The sequence below is a fragment of the Populus trichocarpa genome, chromosome 18, assembly GCF_000002775.5.
Source record: "Populus trichocarpa isolate Nisqually-1 chromosome 18, P.trichocarpa_v4.1, whole genome shotgun sequence".
In the NCBI taxonomy this organism is placed as follows: Eukaryota; Viridiplantae; Streptophyta; class Magnoliopsida; order Malpighiales; family Salicaceae; genus Populus; species Populus trichocarpa.
In genome coordinates, this window is record NC_037302.2 from 15,594,627 (window position 1) to 15,619,111 (window position 24,485).

General features: G+C 32.8%; 3 protein-coding genes and 1 long non-coding RNA gene across 18 annotated transcripts in view; 3 read left to right on the plus strand and 1 right to left on the minus strand.

Annotated features, from left to right (window-relative positions):
- The window catches only part of LOC112325466 (probable disease resistance protein At4g27220), a 210,283-nt gene that overhangs the window by 147,493 nt on the left and 38,305 nt on the right, over positions 1 to 24,485 (plus strand). Inside the window, exon 1 of one of the 9 annotated variants that reach the window (XM_052449246.1) lies at positions 6,351 to 6,372. The exons of the other annotated variants lie outside the window; for them this stretch is intronic. The gene's annotated coding sequence lies outside the window, so the exon portion shown is untranslated. Of the gene's footprint in view, positions 1 to 6,350; positions 6,373 to 24,485 lie in introns of those variants that run through there. 9 annotated transcript variants of the gene reach the window in all.
- Positions 1 to 24,485, minus strand: part of LOC127904738 (uncharacterized) — a 131,325-nt gene that overhangs the window by 69,168 nt on the left and 37,672 nt on the right. The gene's annotated exons all lie outside the window — the stretch shown is intronic.
- Positions 1 to 24,485, plus strand: part of LOC18110949 (putative disease resistance protein RGA3) — a 40,820-nt gene that overhangs the window by 4,721 nt on the left and 11,614 nt on the right. The window contains exons 5-6 of one of the 6 annotated variants that reach the window (XM_052449254.1): positions 8,937 to 9,031; positions 9,648 to 10,107. The exons of 2 other annotated variants lie outside the window; for them this stretch is intronic. The gene's annotated coding sequence lies outside the window, so the exon portion shown is untranslated. Of the gene's footprint in view, positions 1 to 302; positions 1,234 to 8,936; positions 9,032 to 9,647; positions 10,108 to 24,485 lie in introns of those variants that run through there. 3 more of the 6 variants (XM_052449255.1, XM_052449256.1, XM_052449253.1) reach the window with 3 other exon arrangements.
- Positions 5,889 to 24,485, plus strand: part of LOC18110956 (putative disease resistance protein At4g10780) — a 77,120-nt gene continuing 58,523 nt past the window's right edge. The window contains 2 exon segments of the mRNA XM_052449260.1: positions 5,889 to 6,103; positions 6,422 to 6,519. The gene's annotated coding sequence lies outside the window, so the exon portion shown is untranslated.

Sequence of the window (24,485 nt, forward strand, 5' to 3'; positions counted from 1 at the left end):
CAAAGCTTTGAACCTGCAACTTCTTAGTTGCAAATTTTGACCATTTTCTTTGTTTGTTTGTTTGTTTATCACCTTGTAGAATGATGGAAAAGGATCCATATAGCTGAACCCAAATAGTTTGGGATCGAGGCTTGGTTGTTGTGTTGCTGTGTATGATCATTTCACCAGACAAAAGCCCTTGCATTTACAACCCTTGATCATTTATATTATCGTAATCAAATAATGGCTGTTTGAGAATGAAAACAAGTGAAAACCATGGATTGTGTAGCGAGTTTAACCACCTTTTTTTTTTCATTTGTCAGTGGTTATATGGCTCCTGAGTATGCAATGCGTGGCTACTAAACTAACAAAGAAAATGTTTGTAGCTTTGGAGTTGTTGCTTTGGAAATTGTAAGTGGTAAGATCAACAAAAACTACAGGCCAAAGGATGAGTTTGTTTACCTTCTTGACCGAGTAAGCTTATACTGTCTAGCATTCTCGTTCATTCCTTGTTTGATGCTCATTGGAAAACATTTGATTGCAAAACATCACATTGTATCTGTAAGTGAACTGGCCATCCTCGTGTTTCGTGTCAATTTTGCATCATTGCATATAATGTTTCCTCAAATATTCAAACTATCCATCCTCATAATCTGTCTAAGACAGCCGTCTCGTTTCCTAATCTTTTTTGGTTCCTGCCCAACTTGTATCTGCATTTGTTGTTATACTCATTTTACAGTATTGAATACATTATAGCATCCTTATTTGGATTTATCTGGGATTCTGCCATGCCCATGTTTTGCAAGAGAGAGGAGGTCTTTCGGAATCAGTCGATCCAGAATTGGGGTCAGAGTATTCTTCAGAGGTGGCTATGGTGATGCTAAATGTCACTCTCTGATGCACCAATGCAAGTTCTTGCGAATCTTGTAGCAGCTGATAAGCCTATTTGATGTAGAACAGAGTTAAAGCTGCAAAGAGAAAGGGAGTGAATGACTCTGGCAGGACTTAATGGAACATAAAATGATGCTTATGCAAAGAGAAATTGGATATATACATTTGTCAAGCAGAATGTTTGGTGCATCCATTATTGATCATGTCGAAAGCATCAAATCCGTATTCGAAAAACATGGCCAAATCAATTTTTTTCGAAGCTTAATTATTGACAGACACAAATCCTGTTTCATCTTCAATTAATCAGTTGTAACGGATTCGGCATAATTATTGCTAAGATATTTCTTTTCTTTCCCATCAATCCTTGAGACTTCGTATCATTTTTGCCAAGCAATGACAGAAGAACATGGTGTTGTAAAGGATTCATTAAAAACAAAATTTTTAAATTTAATAAAATAATTAAATTGTCCTTGTATATATTATTTAGTCTCTTCCTTCTTACCTTCTCTCCTTTCTTTTCTCTCTGTCTCTCTCTCCATCCCTTCTTTCCCTCTGGACATTAACAATCAGGGTTTGAACTATGTGTTTGAGTTGCTTGTAATCTTCAATGAATCGACATATTCGAGTTGTGAATAGTAAGGTTCTAACAACCAATGGAATTTCCATTAGCTTCCCTAAAAAGCTTCAAACCTTTTTACATTGCCTGAATAAGGGTTTCTTCATACAGTCTGATTCTTATTAGTTTGATCGCGTGAATTTAACTAGCCTTTATCTGAAAGTTTTGGGAGGTTTAGAATTGAATGATAAGGAAGCACAGATCATGAGAAAGGTTTAAGAGATTTGGTGAGGGAAATTAGGGAATCAATAAGAAATTAGGCTTAGAGGAAGACTAGCTATTAAAGTCATTGCAATTTGCAAGCAACTTTATGTTTTTTTACTCTAAAGAAATAAAACAGAGGTGCAAATCCCTTGTGCTTTCTTTGTCCTGTATGCCATGATTACTCTCATGGAAACCACCATGCAAAGTTTAAGTCACTTTCTTCTTTATTTATTCAACGAGTTCACATTACACTGCTTTAAGTCCTCGAGTCTAATGAATTAATGAAGATAGAAACACCAAAGAAAATCACTTGGACAGAAATAACATACTTCAATACTCGGGTCTGCAGCTAGCATGGATAAAATTATCTCCTTCCTTGTTAGAGAGGGCTCTGACATTGCTTCCCATCTGGCACACTGTAACTTGCAGATCCGTTTGGCTTTTGAGCTGTGGACTCCCCATCACTTCAACTGATTTGTTGTTTGTTTGACCACAAGATATTGATTGTCTAGGGAAGTTGATGATGGTGTGCTGGCTAGCCAATGCTACCCCTGTTTCTGTTCTTTGTTTTTTTTTCGGTGTTTTTTGGTTTTTTATCTATTAAATATAAATTATATCTTGAGAATTTATCTAATAATTTAAAATATTAAATTAAAATAATTCTTTGACATATTCAATCTGATAAATACATTTTGCCTTAAAAAAAAAAAGGGCAGCACGCGTTTTCTTCGATTATGGAAAATAAATTATCTTTTTTTTTTTTCCTGAGAAGAAATAACGATCCATCTTAATTAAAGGCCTTCAGATTTCAACACATGAAGGGATGCATACATATCCCAGGAATTAACAATGGAGGAGGGATAACTTTTAATTGCCACTGATTTCTTGACAAAACGCACCGTACTAAGCTGTTGTTAAGCCGTTACTTATGCGCACCGTTTCAATAAATTGTAATTCTCATTACTGAGAAGGTTGTCAAATCAGCACCATCTTCTGCTCTGCCTAAATATCGTGGCAGTTGTAACAGAATGGGCATGCAAAAAATGAATGAGAACTGCTGTGGATTCCCTCTCTTCTCCCCGTCTCTCTCTCGCTCCCTCTCTCTCCTTCTCTGTCTTCTCAATCTTTCTGGTTCAACACATATTGGAGGATTCTTAATCGGGTTGTTACCTATAGATCGTACGTGATCTTATACCAGCTTTGTGATGTATGCAGGAATAATATTGGTCTTTAAATGGTTTTATTTCTTAAATAAATCAAAGAATTTAAGTTAATCTCTTTTCTTTTTTCTTTTTTGTTAAAAAAAAATCTACTAGACTACTCTATCCGTACCAGAGTATTTGAGCAACCAAAATAAAATTACTATGTCACGACTCGATTCGTGGATCCATGACCGGCACATAGCTAAGATTCCCTTCAAGGTTCTATATTTCTGTGAACCCAAACTCACATGCAAACTTATACTTTAAATAACTCAATAGGAGTTCAACACAACAGTAATAACAAAACTAACTTTATAATATAATTTGATTATCTTAATACAAGATTTAATTCAAATTACACCCAAAAAATTATGTTTTGAAGATCCAACAAAAGAACCTGATAATAAGTTATAAGCCTAAAAAAGATAAATAATATGAGGGTGATTTCAACAACTCAGTGAGTAGGTAACGTTTAATATACATAAACGAGCTAGGTAATACAACAATAAGTAATATATATATATATACACACACCCACGCGCACGCGCACGCACAACTATATATGGCTTTAGGTTCTTATAAGAAGATTTCTTAAATAGGTCATAACAAGAATATCATAAGGTAAAACTCATCAGAAAATCAAAATGTAATAAGCATGAGGCTTCATATTGTGGGATGATCAGTCCACACAGGTTGGTGACTCCCCCGACCAACTAGGGTTTTAGATACGATGTGCACAAAGACTAATACTACGTTGTTAGCATGGGTATTCTGACTGACATACCATAGGTTCATATCATAATCAAATAAAGATATTCATATTTCAAGGCACAACTTATAACATCAATCAAATGATGAGCTTTCAACTCAGAAGTCAATTCAAAAATATATATTGGTTCATATCAAGAATTTAGATTTAATAACTGATCATTTTTTATCGTAACAAAAATAATATTCAACATATATTATCAAAAAGCATGATCCAAATCATATTAACAACTTAAATATCTGTACCATATGAAAAATTATTCACTCACTTAACTGAAAAGCAAACAGAACTCGAAAGTAGATACCGAAGGAAAGCCTACTGATGTGTCTCAGGTAGAATATCATGATTATTTAAATACAAAAGAGACATATTAAAAAAAAGACTAAAAAAGAACGTACAACCTATTTAATACACTTAATTAAGAGTTTGTTCCATAACCTTATATGTTTTGAACTAAACTAGTCTTTTTTTTTTCAAAACCCAAAAATTAAACGGTTTTCTTGAAATCTAATTCATAAAAAAACAAATAATAAGACTCGATAATAATTAATTAAATAATCCTTAATTATTCATCAAACCAATCTGAAAAGGCTAATATTACAGCTAGGGACCAAATAGAATTTTAGGAGTCAAATTAATTGGAGGATCAAATTGAAAATATCATAAATTCATAACTATATTGAAAGTTTGCCCATAAATCATTCTCAATTTTGTCTAGAATCTCTAATTATGCTGGAATTTTTGTTAAATTTTTAGGGGTCAAATTGTAATTTTTTCAAATTAGAGGGTCAAACTGAAAATGTCATAAATTCATAAATATATTGGAATCTTGCCCATAATTCACCCTCAATTCTATCCAGAATCTCTAATTATGCTACAGGGACCATTTTATAATTTTTTCAAAGTTCAGGGACTAAACTGTAATTTTCATAAATTAAGAGATCAAACTGAAATTTCATCGTCTTCAACCTTAAACTCAGATTTTTTCATAGATTACCTCCGGATTTACCAAAATCTTTAACTCAAACTCATCATTTAAACAGATCATAACTCAAAATCATCATTTTTATCTAAAATCTTTCAAAATCAACTAAATAACTCATTACCCAAAATAATTAACCCATAATATTCAAATCAATTCATCAATCAACTCAAAAAAAAATCTTCAAAACTCTAATCTTCAACAAAACAGTAAATCAAAGCTAAAAAAACATATTTATACACATCAAAATATAAATATTACATTTTAAACTTATTTTCTCTAACTCTCTTCTCTTTTATTTATCTTTCCCTCTTTCCTCCTCTTCTTCTTCCTACCATTTTCTTTTCTCTTGCTTGTTCTCACTCTCAAATTTCAAATCCCTCTTTCTTTTTTCCTTCTATTTATACTTAGTAAGGTTTTATTCAATTACTAAAATACTCCTTATTCATTTATATATACTTTTAAACCTTCAAAGGTTTTGTTGCCTTTTTTCCTATTCTCTTTTATTTTCAAAACATTACACACTGCAACTTTGAATATTGGGAAATCTGGCATTTGATGGGAGAATTAAAAAAAATAAAATTAAAAGTGAAGAAAAGTGTGAATTTGATAGGAGAACAGAGGAGTATGGAGCAGCAGAGCCTAATAATTCCTAACAATTTTAGGATGTGAGTATAGAGAAAAATTAGAGATAATAAAGATGCAGGGAGCAAAAGGAGCAAAAGAAGGGTGGCTGATTGTCTTTAGAGAATGCTATTTTAGATTTAAGATTAAAAAAAATACTTATTTATACTTATTTTTTTAAGTGTTAAATAATGATTTAGTTGAATTGGTTCCGTTAAACCAATTTTAAAAATTAAAAACCTAAACTGAAGTCAACCAGAAATTTTTGTGATTTTTTAATTAGTTATTTTTTTTTCTTTTCAGTTCAGTGTTTTTTTTTTATTTTTTTATTTAATCAGTTATTCCATTTTTTCCTCATCTCTACTAGCAGCTGACCAGAGTACTGTTATTTCTGGCCAAGTGATTTTCTTTGGAGTTTCGATCTTCATTAATTGTTCTCATGAATCTGGTTTTTTTTAATTAAAAAGTACATAACACCTTTGTTTTAGCATCGAACAGTAGACTCAAAGGATTTGAAGCAGTGTAATGTGAACACGTTGAATAGTTAGTGCGAATAAATAAAGCAAGAGATTCATGAAAGTGACATTGGTGGTTTCCAGGAGGCAGTGACTAAAAATAAAGCACTTGGCATTTACAATTATTGACTAAAAATAAGCTTGCTGTTTACAATTATTTTCAAAACATTACACTTTGTTCTTGATCTGTATACCAATATTGATTTCCTGATTTCCGTCACCAAATTTCTTAAACCTTTCTCATGATCTTTGCTTCCCTTTTCTGACTTCTGCCAATCATCTCGTATAGTGTTCTTGATCTGTATCTTTCTTGCTTGAAAGGTAAATCCTACTTTCTTTTCTTGTTTTTCTACCACTAATTTTGTTTCAAATAAGATTTGCCCATTTGGTTGTAGAATTAATAAGTAGGATTGTAGATTGATCAATCAGGTAGAACTTAATTTTATATGTGTTGCTTGATCTATTTTAGAACTCAAAACTCATATTTATCTTTGTTCTTACATATTGCCATCAACTTAAACTATTTATCTTGAAAACAGCTGCTCTCAAGGTTTCTTTTGTCTGTTGAGTGCCTCTTGTCAGCTTGACAGGTGACTAGTTTGCCTACTCTTTCTCATATTCTTGTGCTTCCATTTTCAGATCAGCTTTCCCAGAGTTTCAACATTGGGGCGCGTCCACACGTTTCCCCACTCAGCAATTAGCTTCAGATTCTTTTGTTAAAATTCTTTTGAATCCAGGTAAAGTGTTTATACTTCATCTTCTTCATTTTGTTGCTGTTTTTGTTTTTGAATCTTTTTTAGTAAACCGCAAGCTGTTGAAATCTTATTGAGAAACTTTTAAAGTCCTTGCCTTCTAGAGTTCATACCAAATTCATTGTTAATATTAGTTGTTTTGATTCTTCCAAATAAAAGTATGAGTTTGAGTTCTATGCATTATAGAACTCAAACTCATATTATAACTTTGTTCATGTTTCTTCCAAATTTTTATCTTAGATTGCTTTTCGGACAATTATTTAAATTATTCAATAGTTGTTATAATTTTTTTATCTGCTTGAAGTGCATCTCTATAGGAAAATATATAGTTAAGTGCCTGCCTATTTAATTTTAGAATTTGTAATGATTGATTTAATTATACAGATTCAGTTTATTTTCTTAACACACTTACGGCATTAATGTTTTGTAAGATATTTGAGGTTTGCACTCTTTTCCTTTGCTTACTTATTTAAAAAATAATGATTTCCTCTAAATTTTCATTTTAAGATTGAGTTCTTATTTTCCAATTAATTCAACATCCATTTTTATGCCTTACTTTTGACAATTTTTTATTTGATGTTTGACGGGCCAAAAAAGAAAGCGGTGAAAATGGCTAGACAGAATGATCCATTTTGGGATTTTGTTGGGAAGTTGGATGGTGGTCGTTTCAACTGTACATTTTGTGGCTATAAATATGCTGCTGCTACTTCCGTTACGAGGATCAAATGGCATTTGTCAGGAGTCCAAGGGCGTGGTGTTGCAATTTGTAGACAAGTGCCTGAAGACGTTCAAGAAGCAGCTTTTCAAGCTGTGCATGGTGGCAACAAAAGACATAAAGGCATAGCAAGTTCAAGCAATTTTAATGATAATGCCATTTCAACCACTCCACAAGAACAAAACAATGAAGTCGACAATTTGGCAGGAGATGCAGGAAGGATACAAGCACTAGGTACAATGGGTCAAGCACGTGAAAGATTTTTGGAAGAGATCAATAATGTAATGGACTTCTGAGTATTCTCTTTGACATCCAAAATTGTGGTCTGACAGAGCTTAGAGGCCTAGATCTTCAAACAGGACTTTTCACACTAAGATGAAAGCTGCTACCAAGAACTTCGATGCGGAAAACAAAGTCGGCGAGGGTGGTTTCAGTTCTGTTTACAAGGTAACTGCATGTTTAATGGTTGCTGTCATTTGTCCTAACTACATTCTATAAGTTAGCCGTAGAAAATAGCTATGGAAATAGGTCAAATGTTCCCCATAAACCTTTTGGATTCTTTCTAGTTTTAGATGTAGTAAGGTAAATAAAGAAAGCAGTGCAAACTATTAATTGCTAGCCATAAGTTTGAGGTGGGAACTTTTAATTATTGAACGCTATCAGATGGAACTGTGTGATTGCAGTGATGCTGCTTTCCTCAAAATGTAAGCAAGGAAACCGTGAATTTGTGAATGAGATAGGAATGATATCTGCACTGCCACATGCAAATCTTGTAAAGTTGTATGGATGTTGTGTTGAAGGAAACCAATTAATGCTTGGGTACGAGTACATGCAGAACAATTGCCTGTCCCGTGCTCTATTTGGTGAGTTAATTTCTTCCTTCCATCAGAAGCATTTTGGAAAAAAGGTATTTTGTTTGGCTTTCAAATATTGAATGTCTTTTATCTCCTATAATTACAGGGAAGGGTATATCAAAACAAGCATTGTGTTTCTTGATAAGGAACTCAATGCCAAAATTTCTGATTTTGGTTTGGCAAAGCTAAATGAAGATGACAATACCCACACAAGTTCCTGCTGCAAATCCTGAAGAAGAAAAACGATTACATAAAATTCAAATAACATAACTGCACTTAACTCTATTTTTCTCAAGGCAGAATCTCATAATTCTAACAAATACCCACATCAGCCCTCGGATTGCTGGAACTATGTAAGTTCTTCAATGAGAACATTTATATGTTTTCTAAACCAGGGCTGAAGATGACTAGATTTTCAAGAATGAATCTTTGTGTGTGATTTCGTGTCAACCCTCTTGCAGTCATATCTCCATTTTCCAATAAAATGCATATCTTAGAAAATGTACCTTTTCCATGATGCTTGAAGTGGTAGGTCCAAAGCTTTGAACCTGCAACCTCTTCTTAGTTGCAAATTTTTACCATTTTGTTTGTTTGTTTGTTTATCACCTTGTAGAATGATGGAAAAGGATCCATATAGCTGAGCCCAAATAGTTTGGGATCGAGGCTTGGTTGTTGCTGTGTATGATCATTTCACCAGACAAAAGCTAGCCCTGGCATTTACAACCGTCGATCATTTATATTATCGTAATCAAATAATGGCTGTTTGAGAATGAAAACAAGTGAAAACCATGGATTGTTTAGCGAGTTTAACCACCTTTTTTTTCATTTGTCAGTGGTTATATGGCTCCTGAGTATGCAATGCGTGGCTACTAAACTAACAAAGAAAATGTTTGTAGCTTTGGAGTTGTTGCTTTGGAAATTGTTAGTGGTAAGATCAACAAAAACTACTGAGTTTGTTTATCTTCTTGACTGAGTAAACTTATGGCTATATATATCTTTCTCTCTCTATATATAGTTGCATATCACTATCCCCGGTCCCGAGAGACAAATGATATTAATCACTTGACTAACAGCTTTTGTTCACCTTTTCCGGCCTTCAACTTTAGATAACTTCTAGGAAATGAAATATCACTTGCTGGTTTTGATTCGTGCTCCTTTTTTCTTTAATATAAAAGAGAGCATAGCACATCTGCAAGACTTCTCATTCCTTCAACTATATATATCCATAAGTTTGAGGTGGGAACTTTTAATTATTGAACACAGCGTTCAGATGGAACTGTGTGATTGCAGTGACGCTGCTTTCCTCAAAGTCTAAGCAAGGAAACCGTGAATTTGTGAATTAGATAGGAATGATATCAGCACTGCCACATCCAAATCTTGTAAAGTTGTATCAGCACATCCACATCCAAACCGTGAATTTTTGGTTCCTGCCCACCTTATATCTGCATTTGTCTTTCTATATTTGTGCTGAACTTCCTATACTCATTTTACAGAATTGAATACATTATAGCATCCTTATTTGGATTTATCTGGGATTCTGCCAGGCCTATGTTTTGCAAGAGAGAGGAAGTCTTTCGGAGTTGGTCGATCCAGAATTGGGGTCAGAGTATTCTTCAGAGGAGGCTATGGTGATGCTAAATGTCGCTCTCTCATGCAAATTCTTGTGAATCTTGTTGCAGCCGATAAGCCTATATGATGTAGAACACAGAGCTAAAGCTGCAAAGAGAAAGGGAGTGAATGACTCTGGCAGGACTAAATGGAACATAAAATGATGCTTATGCAAAGAGAAATCTTTGGTGCATCCATTATTGATCATGTCAAAAGCATCAAATCCCTATTCGAAAAACATGGCCAAATCAATGCCATTTTCGTCAGCCAACTTTTCGGAATCTCTCACTTACCTAAATCAATACTTCCAAATGTGTTACATGCTAATCTCTTGAGAACTTTGAAACCCCTTCTTATTGGATAATCGAAATCCTATCTCTTGCCTTTTCATCTTTACACATGCTCATGGAGCCAGAGTACATTGGCCATGAAAATTGATTTAGATAGAAAATTGATATAGATAAAAAAAATAAATTAAATCAGATTCCATACGATGCACGGTATATAAAACTTTTCTAGTTAGATATCATTTCTCAATCTGGAATAAAGTATCTCAGTTTTTCTAAAATTAGCTTTCACTCTGTAAGGATTTTTTAATCAGTGGAAGGAATCAATTTTTTTCGAAGCTTAATTATTGAGGACAGACACACAAGTCCTGTTTCATCTTCAATTACGCAACTAAGCTTACACCTATCACCCAATAATGCTATCAACTCATTCCTCAACATCCAAGTAAAGACAATTTCCAGTTTTAAAATTAGTGGCAAAGGCTAGGTCAAAACTCTGTCAAAATTTGCTTAATTCTCTATTAGTGTACTGAAAACATGATATCAGAAAAAGGCATGATGTAATGTTTTGAATTAAAGGGATGGGAAAAGGCTAGAAAGCCCTTGAAAGGCTTAGATGTAGGAATAAATTAAATGAGGGTTAGTGTGGTAATTGAACAATAATTGATAAATATAAATAGAGAGAAGGAAAAGAAAAAAAACAAAAAACAAAAGAGGGATCTGAAAAATTTGAGAGAGAATCGGCAGGAGAGAAGGGAGAAAGAAGAAGAAGAGAAAAGAGAGGAAAATAAGGGAAAAAGGAAAGGAGTTGGAGGAAATAAGTAAAAAGGGGTAAGATTATGCTTTAATGTGTATAATATGTTTTCTTTAGCTTTAATTTCAGTTTTGATGAATGTTAGGGTTTTGAAAATTTATGTTTTGGGTTAATTGATGAATTAAGTTGAATGTTATGGGTTAATTGTTGTGGATATTTGATTATTTAGATGATTTTGAGAGATTGAATTGAAAGATGATGATTTTGAGTTATGATTTTGTTTGAATGGTGAAATTGAGTTAAAAATCAGGGGAGAACAGTAGGTTTCTGTTAAAATTCTGGATTGGAGGTTGAAGATGACGAAAATTCAATTTGGTCCCTCAATTTGTGAAAATTACAGTTTAGTCCCCAAACTTTGGAAAATTTGCAGATTGGTCCCTGGAGCCTATTCCGAGAATCTGAACAGAATAACATATGAATTATGGACAGAATTATTGTATAGATAAGAGAATTTAACACTTTCAATTTGGTCCTCCAATTTGACAAAAATTACAATTTGACCCTAAAAATTTGGTAAAATTCCAGAATGGTCCTTGGAGTATAATGAGATGATCTGGACAGAAATGAGGACTAATTATGGTCAGAATTTCAGTATATTCATGGATTTATGATAAATTTCAGTTTGGTCCTCCAATTAGACAAAAGTTGCAATTTGACCCTTAAAAATAGGATAAATTATAGATTAGTCCCTAGCTGTAATATTAGCTTTTTCAGATTGGTTTGATGAATAATTAAGGGTTATTTAGTGAATTATTGCCAATTTTATTAGTTGTTTTTATTATGGATTAGATTTCGGGAAAACTGTTAAATGTTGGGTTTTTAGGAAAGATAACTAGTTAGTTCAAAAACATATAGGGTTATGGAATATACCCTTAGATAAGTGTATTAAATAGGTTATATATTCTTTCGAGTCGTTCTTGAATATGCCTCCTTTGTATTCAGATAATCCTGATATTCTACCGGCGGGACGTCAGTAGGATTTCCTTCGATATCAGCTTTGAGTTTTGTTGCTTTCGAGTCAGGTGAGTGGATAATTTTCCATATGCATGAGAAATAGTATAAATATTTGATTTGTTATTATGAATTGAATCATGCTTCTTGATAATATATATGTTGATTATTATCCTTGTTTTGATAAGCATGATCAATTGTTGAATCCGAATTATTGATATGAACCAGTATATATATTCTGAATTGACTTCTGAATTGATTGCTCCTCATTTGATTGATATCATGAGTTGAGCATTGAGATATGAATATGTTTGTTTGATTATGATTATGAACCTATGGTATGTCAGTCAGAATACCCATGCTAACAGGGTAGTGTTAGTCTTTGTGCACATCGTATCTGAACCCTAGTTGGTCGGGGGAGTTACCAACCTGTGTGGACTGATCATCCCACAGTACGGAGCCTCATGCTCATTGCATTTTGATTTTCTGACGAGTTTTACCATATGATCTTCTTGTTATGGTCAATTTGAGAACACTTCCATAAGAACCTAAAGCCAATTGTATATATATTTCTCATTGCTGTATTACCTCGTGTGTGTATATTGAACGTTATCTACTCACTGAGTTGTTGAACTCACCCTCTCATTATTATTCTTTTCAGGCTTATAGCTTGATAGCAGGTTACTTTTGTTGGACCTTCCGAACCTGCTTTTTGATTGTAATTTGTATATTCTTTTTATGTCAAGTTAGTGCTCCAAAACTATGAATTATATTAACTCTTGTATTAAGACAATTCAGTTATATTATAAAGTTGATTTTGTTATTAATGTTGCGTTGAACTCTGATTGAGTTAGGATAAGTTTGTGTGTAAGTTTGGGTTCGCATAGGTATGGAACCTTGGAGGGGAACCTTGTCTATGTGCCGGTCATGGATCCGGGATTCGAGTCGTGACACATGAGCTCCGGCGAAGTTAAGGTCAAAATAAAGCTGTGGGCTGACCACTTGTTAGGAAGCTTTCTTGAGGATAGACACAAACCTGGCAGCGGACGAAGTTTCAGCAGACCTAACTAAAGCGCTGAAGCTATCTATCTAGCTGTAGATGAAAGGGTGTCAGCACACTTTTCCTCCACAAGCTGTGAAATAAAAAGCAGCAAAATCCTTAAAAAAAAATAAGGCTAAGGAACTAATATGTAGAAACAGATTCTAAAGAAACAAATTACTGTAGCTAAAAATGCAGCAAGCAATGAAGAACAGCGCAACCCGATAATGAACAGCACATGAGCAAACATAGAACAAAAGTAAGAGGCCACGATTGAAATGCAACCATCCTCAACGACATCAAAAACAAACCACAATAAAAAACAACAAAAAGATGGATCTAGGAAAAGCCGATATTGAAACCATCTGAAAAAAATTTAGCCATACGTAAATGAATGCAGTGAAGGAAGACCATACCTGCAAAAAACCAGCCGAAGAGTCACATAACCCTGACAAAGGCTATTCGATCGAGCCTAGTTGAAGGCAATCAAAGACACAGCATTCCTGAACACATCATACAACCAGTAACTGAAGAGCATCAGATAAAACAAAAAAAACGAAGGTGAGCAAGCCAAAAAATAGGAGGAAGCTCAGACATGCTCTTAAACCTAATCAAAAAGTCCTTCCCGAAAAAAAATGAAAAAGAAACCTGCAGGGTCTCTGAAAAGAAACAAACCTACAAATATTGAGAATAATCGCAAGAGCTGGAGCAACATCACGCAACCTAAGCCATGGAATATCAGGTGTCTGCGCCAGCAAAAGGTCGTCAAAAGAGCCGAAATCCTGAGAAAGAAAGTAGAAAATAACACCACTGAGCTAAAGTCAACTCTAAAAAAATAAATTGGGGACAGTACATGGCGAAACAACTGCCAAACGACAATGGGGTGAGAAAAAACAATGGAAACCTGAAAGATAATAAAAAACCAACGACAATAAATTGAATTCCAATTGAGCTACAGCATTGAGCAGAAGAGAGAAAGCAGGAATTCAAAACCATGTAAAGAAAACAGAAAAAAATTAGCATAGGGACTCCTTTATAGGTCTCCCAATCAGACTTAAACAAGCACATCCCAGAAAAAAATGAAAAGCCCAGCTGACCATGATGGGAAAGATGATATCAAGGGCAGTAGGCATCACTGTTACATCTAACATGGCAGGACATCCAAAATGGAATTGACAAAGCATGGCAAGGTTGTACAATATAGCAATATATAAAAAAAAACAATGGAAATCAAATCAAGCTGAAAATTCGTACCTAAACTCTCCCAAATCAAAGAAGATGGAATTGGCCATCGAAACCAAACCCAGTTGAAAAGGCAAGCACGTTCGTTCAACACCCATCCCAACAAAAAATACCTTGAACATCCAGCAAAAATCTCGCATAGCTTTCCAAGCTGGGAGCATCTTTCATAGGCAGCCATTCCAGCGCACCAATAAAGCGAGGAAGACCCGTGAAACAGACTATAATCCATCCAATCAGCACCCACCCCCCAGAAACAGCAAGCTGAAATCGCAGTCGTGCCAACACTATGTAAACTGAAGAGACAAAGAGATGCCCTCCCACCTCATGATAACTGCTCAGCTCTTGGTTGGTTCAATTGAGAGGGAGGGGCAGCGCGGGAAACCAGGCGAAGAGAGGCAGAGTGAAAGGCCGATGCAAAATGAGCTGATGAGCCGATGGCAGCCCCAAGCAAAAGAAAAATAGCCCAAGAGTAAAAACAACCATGCTCCCAGCCCATGCCCGCCAACATCACTCAAATAGATGGGAAAAAAGCCAGGCAAGTTCAGTTAAGTGTGAATTTGTTTAAGTATTTTTTTTTTCTCATTCTGGAAAAAAGTGTTTTATAATCTAGAATTTGTTTTTCTAGAATCACCTTTTAACTTAGTATTTCTTAATCAGCGGAAGGAATCAATTTTTTTCTTAATACTATTACCTCTTAATTAATTATTGAGCACAGACTAACATCTGTTTCATCTTCAATAAATGTCATTAAGATCTTCTTTTTTTTCCCATCAATCTTTGAGACTTCATATTATTGTTATGATCTTCCCATAATATTCTGTGTTATGATGAACTGTATCGATTATCAAATTTGCTGATAAATAGACTATGACTAATGTTTTTATAGATTAATAGGATAGAGTACTTAAGCTTAATAAAAGGATTGGTCATATCAGATGAACATATATAATATTTTAAAATGGTCATAGCTTTTTTATTCTATCATTAAATAAAATTCAAATTTTTACTTGAGATTCTCTCAACGTATAATTCTATAGGAGACCACATTTGAGGATTCATTTGCTACGAAGATTTCTTGAAAATCGACTCAGAATGTCCTCAAATTAATTTTATTGGATTTGAGCCATTAACTAGACTAGATCCAATAAGATTGAGTAATGTAATAATATGATTTAAATTTTAGACAACGATAGCAAACAAACCATATAAAAAATATTTGATAACAATTAACTAAAACAAATAAGTCACCGACATCTTACCTGGAAGGAGAAGAAAGAAAAAATTATTGGAAACTCACTGTCATTTCACCATGGACATCGCCCACTATAAGAAGAAGTTGTTGAGATGATTCAACCCCTACTACAAAAGGATGCATGGCGACATTGAAAGAAGCCACATGGGTAGCTATAGCAACACCTAGGAAAAAAAAACATAAGGAAGCTATCATTTATCTATATTCAATCAATTCTATTTAGCTCAAAAATAAAATTTATTTTTAAAAATAAATTTAATAAAGAAAAATAAATAAAAAGACCCTAGATAACTTAATGAAATAAAAAAAGGATAAAACAAAGTACACGAAAAGTTTGAGAAAGAAATGAGAGCCCAATTTTCAATAAAACAAATGTTGAAGGATGAAACTGAAAAAACATTAATTTTAATTAATGATAAATAAAATAAAGGAATCCCGAGTAAGCCCTATAAGCTGGCTTAATTTCAAAAACTTGCAACTTATGAAATACTAGACAAAGGCTTAATTGGTAAGCTTCAATTCAAACCAATTAAATGTTGAAGAATGAAATTGAGTTAAAAAAAATACCACTCTAAAAAATTTTGCAAAGGAAAAAAAAATCAAAAGAATAATAAAAGGAAAAAATCTAGTAGGAAAAAAAATAATGGAAGGTGAAATCTCAAAATAAAAAATTCAATTCTAAAAATTATCCTAAATTCTATAAATAGCAATTAAATAAATAAGACCAAATATAACCAAATAAGAAATTGAATGAGGATACAATTGAAATAAAAATCTAATTTCATAAATTATTTCAAATATAATATATAATGACAAAAAAAACAAGGATTAAATAAAAAAGAAAGAAGTTTAGTAGTTGATTTGAAAAATCACAAGGCAGACACAAATACTAAGAAAAAGAGAGGAAATAAAGAAAAGAAAAAGAATGGTTATAGGTGTCAAACCAAAAATCTTCTCTATACACATGCCTCCTTATCATGGAGGAAATGTCAAGAAAAACCGGAAGTCACCCCAGTAAGAGCATCTCCAATACAAAAAGTTAAATTGATAAAATGACTTTTTGAATAGTATAAATATAGCTTTTTTGATTATGTGCATTCCAATGGTAAAAAGCTATTTAGAAAAGCCATTTATATTTTAATATATTTCATGTTAAATTTATTTTTATATAATTATATAACTAATTTAGATATTTTATATATAATATAATTATGATGTTATTAATTATATAATTAATATGAGTAATTTATAAAACTAATATAAAATTTAATGAAATAATATGAAAGTTAAAAGATATAATTTAAAATTAAACTTAAAATTTATTTATATGAATATTTTTAATTTTCAGTTTTATATGTTACTGTTAAAATTTAATTTTTTAAAAGTAAATTCAAATTCAAACTTTGAAAAAAACTGTCAATATTTTAAATTTTGATTTTCAATTTTTTAAAAAAAAATTCATGCTTTGAAAAAATGACCGCCACCATTTTAAATTTTAAAATTTCAAATTTTGAAAAAATGACCCCACAACCAAATAATGTTGAATTCTTGTAGGAAAAAAAAATTTGGTTAACTATATAATTAATTAAAACCAATTAAATGTTGAAGAATGAAATTGAGTTAAAACAAATACCACTCTAAAAAATTTTGCAAAGGAAAAAAAAATAATCAAAAGAATAATAAAAGGAAAAAATCTAGTAGGAAAAAATATAATGGAAGGTGAAATCTCAAAATAAAAAATTCAATTCTAAAAATTATCCTAAATTCTATAAATAGCAATTAAATGAATAAGACCAAATATAACCAAATAAGAAATTGAATGAGGATACAATTGAAATAAAAATCTAATTTCATAAATTATTTCAAATATAATATATAATGACAAAAAAAACAAGGATTAAATAAAAAAGAAGGAAGTTTAGTAGTTGATTTGAAAAATCACAAGGCAGACACAAATACTAAGAAAAAGAAAGGAAATAAAGAAAAGAAAACGAATGGTTATAGGTGTCAAACCAAAAATCTTCTCTATACACATGCCTCCTTATCATGGAGGAAATGTCAAGAAAAACCGGAAGTCACCCCAGTAAGAGCATCTCCAATACAAATTTTGAAAAAATGACCGCCACCATTTTAAATTTTAAAATTTTAAATTTTGAAAAAATGACCCCACAACATTCTAAGATTTCAAAATTTGAAAAAATAATCCATCTATAAATATTCTCATATACCTTAACATTTTTTCTCATCATTCCATTGTTTTCTCTCCAATCAAAAATATATTTCATTAAAATTTAGCATGAATCATTCTAATTTTAAATTTTATAATGCTTTTGATTTTGATGATGACACTCCTATGTTCACTTTTCAAGTTGCTGCTGCTGTGGTTGCTGAAGAAGAATCGAATAATCAAGGGTGGAGAACAGGGTATCGTGACTCTATTCTTGGCCACAATATTGTCAATCGTAATAGAAAGGAAGGTGAGTTAAGGTTATATAATGATTATTTTGCTGAAAATCCTAATTTCACTGAAACTCAATTTCGAAGAAGATTTAGGATGAGTCGTCATCTTTTTTTTCGGATCGCAAATGCAGTGGAAGCTCATAATCCATTTTTCAAACAAAAGACAGATACTCTTGGTGTTCTTGGTTTATCTTGTCTTCAAAAGGTAACTGCAGCTCACAGAATAATTGCATATGGTATTCCTGCAGATCTTACTGATGAATATCTTCAAATTGGAGAAAGCACTGCGATAGAAAGTCTTAGAGCTTTCATCAAAGCAATCGTAGAAGTTTTTGGTGATTGGTATCTAAGGGTACCAAACGAGACCGATATTTGTCGATTATTATCAATTGGAGAGCAGCGTGGATTTCCAGGGATGTTAGGGAGCATTGATTGTATGCATTGAAAATGGGAGAAATGCCTAATTGCATGGCATGGGATGTATACTGGTTATTGTCGTGAACCAACTATAATTCTAGAGGTGGTGGCTTCACAAGATCTTTGGATATGGCATGTCTTTTTTGGAATGCCTGGATCATTAAATGATATTAATGTTCTTGATCGGTCACCTATCTTCGCTGCATTTGCTGAATGTCGTACTGCTCCTGTCAATTATACAATTAATGGCCATGAATATACAATGGGATACTATTTAGTAGATGAGATTTATCCTAATTGGTCAACTTTTGTTAAGACAATCCCAAGGTTATTAGGAGCAAAGAGAAAATATTTTGCAAGTAAGCAAGAGTCTGCAAGAAAGGATGTAGAGCGGGCATTTGGGGTGCTCCAATCTCGTTTTGCAATTGTACGTGGACATGTTCGATACTAGGATGAAGAAATGCTTGCAAATATTATGAAAGCTTGCATAATAATGCATAATATGATTATTGAGGATGAAGGAGAAATGAACCTTGGATTTGACCATGAATGTGAAGTCAATTTCTTTATATCAGTGTCACATGGTGAAATACCAGAACTACATGATTTTCTGCAAACTCATAATTGAATCAGGGATAGAGCAACTAGCTCTCAACTACAAGAAGATTTGGTTGAACATTTATGGGAACAATATGGTAACGAGTAGAATCATTAGCTTTGAACTTCTTATGTCATCATAATTTTCAAGTTTTTTATGTTTTTTTTTCATTATGTTTATTATCTTTTAAGTTAATTAATCCTACTTATTGTTGTTAAGTGTTAGAAGAACTTCAAAAAAATATTATGAATTGATACCACTTTTATAACAATATATTTAAAATAACCAATAAATTTCTAAATATTTAATTAAAAATACATTACATTAAACAATAAATAAATCTAGTTAATTAAAAATTAAAACCCCTCTTTTGCATAATTTCTAACTTTCTATTTTGAAAATACGCTGCAGAAATTGGATCCAAATTAGAAATATCCATTTTCATAATTTGTTCTTCTTTCTCAATCATGTCCAATTCTTGTTTCTCTTGACTTTGTTGAATCATCATAGCTTGTTGCTCTAACATAATTTTTCTATCTTGTTTCTTCTGATCCTCAATTTCAACTAGAGTATCCCTGAATTGTTGTAAGAGATTTATTACAGTTGTCTCCCCAACTTTATCTTTTCCTTGTTTACGTTTAAGTCGTTCCTTTGCAGCCTTCTAACCAATTGGTCTATCTTGATAAATCAACAGTTCACTGTCTTCTCCTAAACTAACAGAATCAGGGGTAGATGGAGCTGATGAAGTCGAACTTGCATTGACATGACTTTTTTGTTTCTTGTTTGATCTTTGATGTTGACTTGCACGCTCAAATTGCCATTTGGGTTCTTTTCTTAAGATAACCCAACAATGTTCTAGTTGAAATCGTTTGCCAACACAAAAACCATACATTTGTCGAGCACCATTAATCTGGTAAGTAAAAAATTAGACAAATTAAATAATATTAAAATATATGTTAAACAATTTAACATGAAAACGAATATTAAAATTACCCTTGATTCTTCGGTCATTCCACTTTACTGACGATTTTCAATTTGAGTAACAAATCCAACAAATTTACCGACTTCTCTATTTATTTCTTGCCATCTATTTGAGATGCTTATTTGGGAACGATTATTCAAGTTTCCTCCATTCTCTACAAAGTAAGCATGTACTCGAGCCCAGAACTGTTTTGTTTGTTGTTCAACTCCTGTAATTGGATCTTTGCTTGTATTTAGCCATGCAGAGACAAGTAAACAATCTTCCTCTGGTGAGAAGTTTTTACTTCTTTGTGATTTTTTTCTTGTATGGACATTTAAATTCGAGTATGTTAAGTCATCAATTAATTGATTAGAATCACTTGGTTGAGAGAGAATATCTTCTGACTCACTCATAAGAAAGTTGGTGAAAGAGCTTGGAAAATTTGAATCCATCTACATTAAAAAAAACCTCAAGTTAAAACCTTATAAGAGAGTGTAAAAGAAGCGCACATTCAATGTCTAGCAATTTTATAGTTTACATACATGTGAATTAATAACAAGCATTGCATCCTACTTGTTCTAACATTACAATTTGACTATTTTTTGGAACTAAGAGAGGATTGATATACTGGTTTAATTGCATTTTTAACAAGACAAAATATAATTAACCTCAAATTAAAACAAATAGTCAAAAATAAATTTTAAATATGTCACTCTATATTTTTATCAATATCAGCTACCATTATTACTTCCTCTTAATTTTGTCAAAGATAACAACATAAAAAAAAAATTGTTTTCCTTAACCCATATCAAAAAAATAAAATAACAAAGAAATAAAAATCATCACAAATATCAAATTAACAACAAAAGATCTACAAAATCAAGAGATATTAAAGAGTAAATATAAAAAGCTTTTAAATAAACATACCTTTTAATTTCAGCTAATTAACACAACCGATGTTATTAATTAACCAGAGAATAAATGATTCTTGTTTTTCTAAATTTGAGAGAAGAGTGAGGCACAATACAAGATTTAAAGAAAAAACAAGTTTCTTTCCTTGCTTTTAAAGAAAAAACAAACATTGTTGACCAACGGCTATAAAAATAGTCGTTGGCAACATTAATTCAATTTTAGCTATTCTACAGAAACCTGTAGAGATAGTTCTTCCCAAATTGAAAAGCTATTTTGGCTTCTCTTTTGTCTGCTCCGTTGAAATGATAAAATAAAGAAACAAAAGTTAAAAGGACACATTTTTAAATTTGCCTCTCCATTTGCATCTCCGGTTGGAGATGCTCTAAGATAATTTTGGCCATTAGTATCAATAGTAAATGTTGTCTAAAGACGATGAAGTGCTTGCAAAACACATGTTAGCTTATTTTTATATATTTTTTATTTATTAACATACTAAATTACCCTCACCTCAACTCATTAATTACCAAAATTAGAGCAGGGTAATAAGATGGGTGTACCCGATAAAACAGTGCAGCAGCCTAAACAACGAGTGCAGCAGCAGGATAGCAGAAACAGTTATGGAGGTTAATTTCAAGATGAAATTGCTAATAGTTCCACGTGATTGGAAGCTTAGCTAACAGTTAAGAGTTAGTTGGAAGGACATTTAGCGGTTAGTTTGTTAGTTAGTCAAGAAGGAAATCAGCATAGGATGCAAATATAAATACTGTAATTAACGTGTAATGCTTGGAGGGGAGGGCAGGCAATGAGAAACCATTCTTCAGTAATTATCAGTAATTGATTTCATTTAATTTCTCTCATCTGTTTTTGTCTCCATATCTTTTCCAAAAAAAAAGGATTATTTTGCTCTCTTTCACACACTTAATAAGATAATTAACTGTTTTTATTTTGTTTTTTCTTCTGATAGTCAATAGCAGGCTCTTTTACGCATCTTTTAATTAATAAAATGACTTATTATTATATTATTATTAAACTTGAGAAAAGTTGCTGCTGCCTATCTTGTTTCCCTCACGCACTAACAGTTTGAAAGCAGCTGGATCGGCGGCGCGTGCAATACATGGCAATGCTAAACCATTGATCGTCTTGCTCCCATCAGTAAGAATCCTAAACCACTCGGAGAAAATACTAGGGAGTGAACTTTATCAATGTTGTTTGGTTATTAATCTCAATAATTATTTATTAGGATTTTTCTCTTCAAGTTAGAGCTAGAATTATTGTGATTTTAATAGCGCTACAAAACCCCCACAAGTTACAGATTTTGCTGGAAATCTTTCATTAATCTTGTACCTCACTGCCATTATTAACATTCAGTAATACTGCCTACTACTGTTCAAACTTTCCTGGCAACTCACCTATAGTTTCAAGCATCCAATTGATTTCCTGCAGTAATACTGCTTGCTACTGTTCAATTCTTTTACCTCCCACAAGAAATGATTTATTTCTTCAAACGCATCTGCAGCGGAATGTGCAATGGTGGCTTCCAAACTGAGAGATGATATCTAGAAGATCTCCATAACCTCCAACTACAGTCACCAGAAAAAGCAATGGGGTCAAGAGCATGGGAAGCACAAAGAAAAATATTTGGGGATGAATTGAAATATCAAACGCATAAAGAATAGGAAGATACCCATCTGACAAATTATGAAAGAACTGCTCCATTTATGTCAAAACGACTTGTTACAGGTTCTGCTCCAACAGCTACAATCTGAGATGGTGATACAATCAGTATTAGTGTCCTGGAACAGATGAAGAAGATTTAACTAAGAATGTGAAAAGTTTTGAATATTACGGAGCAATTATTAATATTAAGAAAAAAAAACCTGATTGCCATTGTAAAATTCTTGCAGCACTGGGACACATTGTAATGTTCATCATAATACTGTAATTTTTTTTTTCCCATCTAGCAAAAATACTTAAGCTTGCTTCCGGAGGTATTTTTGTCCTCTTTTATTTGACAAATTCGTCATTGTGTTCTTCACCGGGAACAAAAATGTCTTTGCACCTTCAAAATGAACAGATGTAAACCTTTTAGGGGTGGCGTTCGAAGTGGCGTGCCAGATGAGTGGTTGGCCTCGGCCAACTTTTATCTTCTCCGCTCTATTTTTACTATTTTCTCTGTTTTTTATATTTAATTTATTTTTTATATCTTTAATTATTATATATATTTTTTATTGATTTTTTTCTTCACTTTCATCCTTATCATTCTCTTAATTATCATTTTTATTATTTTTTTAATTAAATTTTATTTTCAATTTAATCCCTTAATATTTAATTTCAAAATATTTTTATATAAATTTGGTTGTTATTATTTCTTTTTTTTTTGTTTTTGAGATTTTTTTAATGCATTTTTTTTTAAATTCATCCCCTCATTTCTCTCCGCTCATGAGCCTTTTTTATTGTAGTTTTTCTTTCTTGAAATCTATCCCACGCTATTTTGTTGAATTCGATCCATATTTTAGCTTTTTAAAAAAGAAATTGGTTTTTTTTCTTTAATTCTTGAACATTTAATTTATTAAAAATTGATTTTATATTTATATATTTATATTTTTTATATCTAGTTATCTTAATTCTATGTTTATAATTATAAGTTTAATATGTCAACTGAAACAATGAGAATTGATGTCTTCCAACATATGAAGAAGATTTAAGTAAGAATGTGAAAAATCTTAAATATTACTGTGCAGTAATATGTAATGGACTTGGTAAGTAAGGGAAAAGTACTGGAATTTTTATTATAGCTTTTCTTGGACCTGAGCCTTACAGGTTTAACAAAAAGAAAATTGGGGAAATTTGAATTAACAACTAAAATGAAATAATTTAAAGGACTTGAATTGAAAGAACAATGCAAAGTTTGATAAACCCTAATCTAGATTTCTGGGCAGCTTCGAGGTAGCCCGGGCCTCCTTGGGTGAATGAGATTTGCTTCAAAGCAATTTCCTGCCTATCTGCTGCCCCTTCCTCCCTTTTTTATTGTAATTCTCGGTTAGTTGAGAATTAAGGATAATAGATAGATTTGACAGCTGTTTTATTTATCTGTGTTGTATTTGGACTTCTTTTCTTCTCCCAAACGGTGCCGTTTGCTTTTGAACTTACTCCTTGCCAGCTGTCAGCCGCAGGAGCCTCTTCATCTCAGCCCTCCACGTGAGTATCTTTTGTTCAATCCTGACCATACACGTGCTTACCTTATCTCTTTGCTGCAGGTAAGTCTTCTCCAACACGCCTCCTTCATTTCTTCCCCGGCTTCACTTGGTCTTGCTCCTTTAGGCGCTGCCGGACTGTTACAACTCTCTTCCCCTTAAAAAACCTTGCCCTCAAGGTGAGGGTAGGAACCTTTTAACCACTCTTCATCGACCCAAACAACGTCTTCTTTGGGTTGTCCTTCCCATCTTAACAACACTTCTTCCTTCTTCCTCCTTGAGACTTGGCTCCTTCGGTCAAGTATCTCTGCTGGTTCGGGCTGAGATTTCAGCTTGGTTTCGAGAATGGGTAGCTTCGGTTCAGGAATGATTCCCTTTCCAACCCATTTCTTCAATAGTGAGACGTGGAAGGTGCTATGGATTCGGGCTTCCTTGGGAAGATCTAGCTGGTAAGCCACTTCTCCCACTTTCTTTAAGATTTAGAACGGCCCGAAATATTTATAGGCTAACTTCACATTTTTATTTCTTGGCATGCTGGACTGTCGGTATGGCTGGAGCCGGAGGTAAACCCATTCCCCTTCTTTGAACTGGATTTCTTTTCTGCCTTTATCTGCTTGTTTCTTTTGTCTCTCCCGAGCTTGAGCTAA